Below are 5034 nucleotides of genomic sequence, written 5' to 3'. Positions count from 1 at the left end.
TTTTTAAAATAATAATCGTCGCTATTGTATCGTTAAAAATTAGAAAATTAAGCCTCGTTTAAATACTGGCTCCCTTTCATGGTCAAATGAGTGTTGCCAGCTAAAACACGTAAAAATAATATTAAAATAGCCAAGACATAGCCAAATATTACAGCGCCACATCACTAGCGGACATTTGAAATTTGCCAACTGGAACGGTCGGTTAACCGAGGTGTCGGTTAATCGGGGGTCAGATAATCGAGGCTCTACTGTACTTTAATTATCACCTGGTATATATCCAATAATTTTTGAAGAAACAAATTTAACATTTTATAACAACAATATTGTTGTTATAAAATATTACATTGTTATAAAAGGATCATNAAGGTAACATTCCAATAGACAATATGCAAAGCTTTTTTTTCAGTTTACAGCAGTATTTATTACACAAAATTTAAGTAAAGCTTAACATGCCGATCTTGCCCCGGTCTCCCCTATGTGGCACCATCTAATTCCCAAGACTAGTTAATCTACAAATTTTAAGTTTATCTGACATTTTTTACGTTCCTTGCAGAAATGATCACATTAAGTAATTCTTATCATTTACGTGACTTTAAAGAACTGAATCGGAAGGCAATATATTTCATGCAAAAGCCCACTGTACACCTATGTAACTTACTGTGTATTTGCATTTTAATTGTTGAATGATGTCAGTTTCGTTACGTCGTTGCTTGTAACATCAAAGTTGACGGCAATTTTTCCTCTAAATTGTACGATAATAGGCCTACTGTAACATATAAGTGGACTGTCTATTTTCACGAAGTCCTTATCCCGAACAGTTTGTAGCTATCTATCCTTTCCGAATGTTCTATCATAACACAACACAAGACCCTCTGTTCTATCTATAAGGAGATAGCCCGATGTAGTAAGCACAGGATTGTAAGGAGTGAGGAAATTGTAGGCTTTTAGAGGAACCCTACAATTTCCTCACTCCTTAGAAATCGAGAGAAAATAGTGCTTCGGCCGAAACAACTTGAAAGCTTAGAAATGTACAAAGCCTTCGTAGTTAACTTCAAGGAGACAGACTCTATTTCGTCAGGCTGGAGAGCGTACAAAAAGTTATAAGTGAAGGTTTCTTCTTCCAATTGTCGGACTAGTGATATCTATCACGTCTTTCTTAATTATGGATAATTAACAGAGACCGAGATTAAAACAGTTTTCTTTATTTCGCCTATTCCGGATTGGTCCATATTCGCGCTCACGGCTTCAGTGTCTCCAACATAACGAACAAAAGGTTAGTTCGTCTTAATATACTTTTGTTATCCACAATGATGGATATAGTGCACAATTTGTACACATCTTAATGGTGTAGTTTCTACATATCAGTCTCTTGCACTTACTGGCATGTTTTCTTTGTTTATTTTTGATGGGAAAATGCCTTTTCTCGCAATTATTAACTCCTTTTTACCTCTCAGAAGGATTTTAACTTCGATATTCTGCTTCATAACACGACAAAGATCAAAATTTAGTTTTCATCGTAAATATTTTCACAAACAAACGATAACTACGAGCAATTGTCTATTGTGACACGGTCACAATGCCGGACTGCAATTCTTAATCATATTTTGAAATCATTTAATTCAAAATATCTCAAGCTAGTAGTGGCTTGCCCCTGTACATCACACTTTTCCGTTAACTGACGTTTTGAATTGAAAAAAAAAACAAGACTTTCGGTTTGAATCGGAAGATCATATATAGTTAATTGGGGCCTCCTGTCTCTAAAGTTTCCACATCTGGTCTCGGATTTCATATAATTCCGTTCTCGAGGTTAAGACATGCGGACGGACGACAATGACAAAATTTGGAAATAAATGTAGCATTCCTCCCAAAGCAGAATTGTCGCGTTGTAAGTAAAAAAAATTCTCAGCGGTCAGGAAATAAAATATCATGGCACGAGAGGTACGAGCGAAAGTTTCAAAGTTGGATCAACACTTGCGGACGTGTCAAATTGATTAAGCGATCACATTAAGAATTTAGGGGAGAGATCCTTTAAAAAGTCAGAAATTCAAGGAGAAAGAATGATCGTTTCCCCCTAGCTCAGTCTGTTTATCCTCTGTGTCGATTTCCCCGTTGTCTCGGACTTAATTTTCGTTCGGCCGTATTATAAAGGTTTTTCGGTATTTTTAATATTAACTTTATCCAGTTTGATTAATAGGCCTACGCGAAACCCGCAACCCCGACGGCGACCGAGGAATCCTTCCGAAAAGCAAAATAATATTGGGCGAAATCCTAAGAATTTGATTTATTTCATGCCATGGTCGAAAATGGACGAAAAAGATATTTATTCGAACGAATTTCGGAGATGGTCAAGCCTCGAGACGTAGAATTTAAAAAGATCGTCTTTTACCTCTCCACGGTCGACATTCTGCACCATGTAAATGCAGAAGATAATTTATTTATCAAATTTAAAAAAGAAAAATAATTATAAATTAATTAATTGAAAAAAATTTTAAAAATTTATTTTTTTTAAAAATTCTAATTTTTACGAAATTCGAACATTGTTGACGCGTTTTTTAACGTTTGTTCGAAATACGTCACACATGACGAATCGCAGTTCGATTGTGTTTCTCGTTGCTGTCGGACGTGCTTTTCTTTCGCTCTTGGATTGCGTGCTGTTTTCTGCGGTTTCGTGCCTTTTACAGAGAAGATTGAAGATTTTTTAGGTAAGTCTTAGTCCTTATTGATCCTAGACGTAAGAATTTATTTAATATTACTTGGAGAATCGGTCCCAGAAGACATCTCGGCACATCGTTCGATGGTCGACCGTTTGCGCTTCGGATTCGAATCTTTTAGATTTAAAAAGGCGGCTGCGGTGAGCAGTTTGCTTTTACTCGGAAGAATTTAAGCATTAATTTAAGCTTTTGTTTTCACTGGACTAATTGCAAATTTTCTTTTTTACAGGATGAAGACGTTGGTGCGTTGTTGGAGGCGGTTCCGGCGGAGGCAGGCGGTGGCGCCGGAGGGAGAGGGTTCCTGGGACGACGTGGAACGAGTCTATCGTTCCGTGCCGTTGGAGGAGCGGGGGCTCGACGAGCGACAAGCAGCGGGTGGAGAAGACCTTCGCCAAGTGCGCGTGGCGTGGCATCCTCCCGGAGTCGGGATGATGCGACGCTACACCCTGGGTCCAGTGCGCTTGGCCGAGGTCTTCGGGGGTCATCCGGCCACAGACCTTGCTGTGGAGGATGTCGAAAGTGACAGCTCGTCCGAGCTGACACTTTCTGTTTGGTCGTGTTCTGCCCGTTCGTCCGCGACGGCGACGCCATCGCCTCGTCGAAGTCTGAACGGGGAGGAGTCGGAGGAGAGAGCCCCCGAAGTCGAGGGACCGTGTTGTCCTTTGTTTTTTTGCTGCGGACGGCTTCGGTTGCCTTGGCCTAGGCGGTGATCTTCTTCGATTTCCTCTTCTTCACCCGGATGCGACTTTCTTACCGGATTCGACACTTTTCACCCGGACATGACACTTTTTAACGGACGTGACCTCTTTTACCCGGACGTGACCCACGGACTTGACACGTTTCTTCACCGGACGCGACATTCGGCCGACCTTTCTTCCCAAACAGCTGTTATGAGGATTGAGCTTCCGGTTAGAGTTCGTTAGCTTAGCCTAGGCTAGGTCAGGTCCTTCGCTCTTCTCATAACACTGTTTGGGAAGAAAGGCTGTCTGGTTAAATTAAGGTAATAATCTTGACCTTAGGTAATAAATGAATAAACTTCTTGTTTTCTCACTGCGTTTGTGTTTTGTAGGAACATTTGGGAGGGAGAAGGATCTCCCTCCCCAACTTTACCACGAAGAGGACCAAGTGGCCATTTACCGTACAAGTGAATATTTTCCGATGGTGAGAACTCTTTCGTTTTATTTCTTAACACATCTTATTCTCGTATCGTAATTTACTGTTTTCTGTTTATAGACATGCCGAAGATGTTCTTCGATCACACACATAGACACATACGCACGGACATAACACCACTGTACACGAAGATATACACCGTTTAACCTTTACTCGAATTCTCGCACTCACGCACTTACACATCAAGCGCTCGTTCTGTGTAATTCGACACAATGAAACAACCCGAACACACGCTTCCCACAAATCCAACCCCTGGGTCCTCGTCCCTGGAAGTGGAAACGCCAATTTTAAAGATTAAAAGACTTTAAATTGGCGGCCGAAGGGGCTCTGGTAATCACACATCTTGCATCGATTAAATTGAATTTCAGACATTAGCATCAATAATCGTTTGGTGATGAATTGGGAAGGAGAGGAATCCTGTACCAAGTATTAAACATTGTTTTTTTCACTATGTTTTGTTTTTGTGGCTTTTTTTTAAATCGTGGTCTCAAACTTTTTCAGACAAATTGCAAGGAATAATTTGTTGTATATGAATTTTTTTTTTTGAAATAAGAAAATAAATTTTTACTTCATATTTGTTTATGGTTATTTTAATACTTAAACCACAGTAGATTCCCGGTGTCTCGTTTAGGCATTTATAGCGTGAAAACAATTCATGTATTCGAAGGTGTCCGATAGAGAAAACGAGAACGTTTATTTGATTACGAAGGAACGGATACGCATGCAAATAATCCCGAAACAAAGTTCCATAGGAACTATTGTTTTTAGCACGAAATTCAAGTATTTCGTGTCTATGCTACATTGTAATAATTAACGAGACTCTATTACAATGTTTGAATATCTTGTCTTGAATCTATTGTCCATACAGCACAAATATGCGAAAAATTAGATTTTTACGACGTAGTTAAGGATTTGGCATTGGCTCAGTTAATCAAAAATAGGAGCAAATGAACACGTTTTCCAAATGGAATAACAGGGCTAACGAGAAGCGTATCTTAAACAGTGCGATTATTGCTTTAAAATGAGTGCACTTGTTTGGTTTCAGTCTTCGCTAGCAATAACAAAACTAACGTATGGTTATAGTTATAAATTCAAACGCTTCTGGCGAGAAAGATTTGCCACAACTTCACAAATGTTCAGCTGATTTTGT

At 39.4% G+C, this 5034-nt stretch overlaps 1 long non-coding RNA gene across 2 annotated transcripts; it reads left to right on the top strand.

Moving 5' to 3' along the window:
- Positions 1–2544: 2544 nt before the first annotated feature.
- On the top strand, positions 2545–4658 carry LOC111621605. 2 transcript variants are annotated; one of them, XR_002756101.1, is made up of 3 exons: positions 2545–2851; positions 2941–3872; positions 3945–4658. It is a non-coding gene; the product is annotated as an uncharacterized LOC111621605 (long non-coding RNA). The 2 variants fall into 2 exon arrangements; XR_002756100.1 differs by having other exon boundaries at positions 2546–2702; positions 3945–4656.
- The last annotated feature ends 376 nt before the right edge of the window (positions 4659–5034 follow it).

The sequence above is a fragment of the Centruroides sculpturatus genome, unplaced genomic scaffold (genome assembly GCF_000671375.1).
Source record: "Centruroides sculpturatus isolate CEXI.00-Female unplaced genomic scaffold, Cexi_2.0 scaffold175, whole genome shotgun sequence".
In the NCBI taxonomy this organism is placed as follows: Eukaryota; Metazoa; Arthropoda; class Arachnida; order Scorpiones; family Buthidae; genus Centruroides; species Centruroides sculpturatus.
The sequence above is the reverse complement of the archived record's forward strand: the minus strand, read 5'-3'. Positions and strand labels throughout refer to the sequence as shown.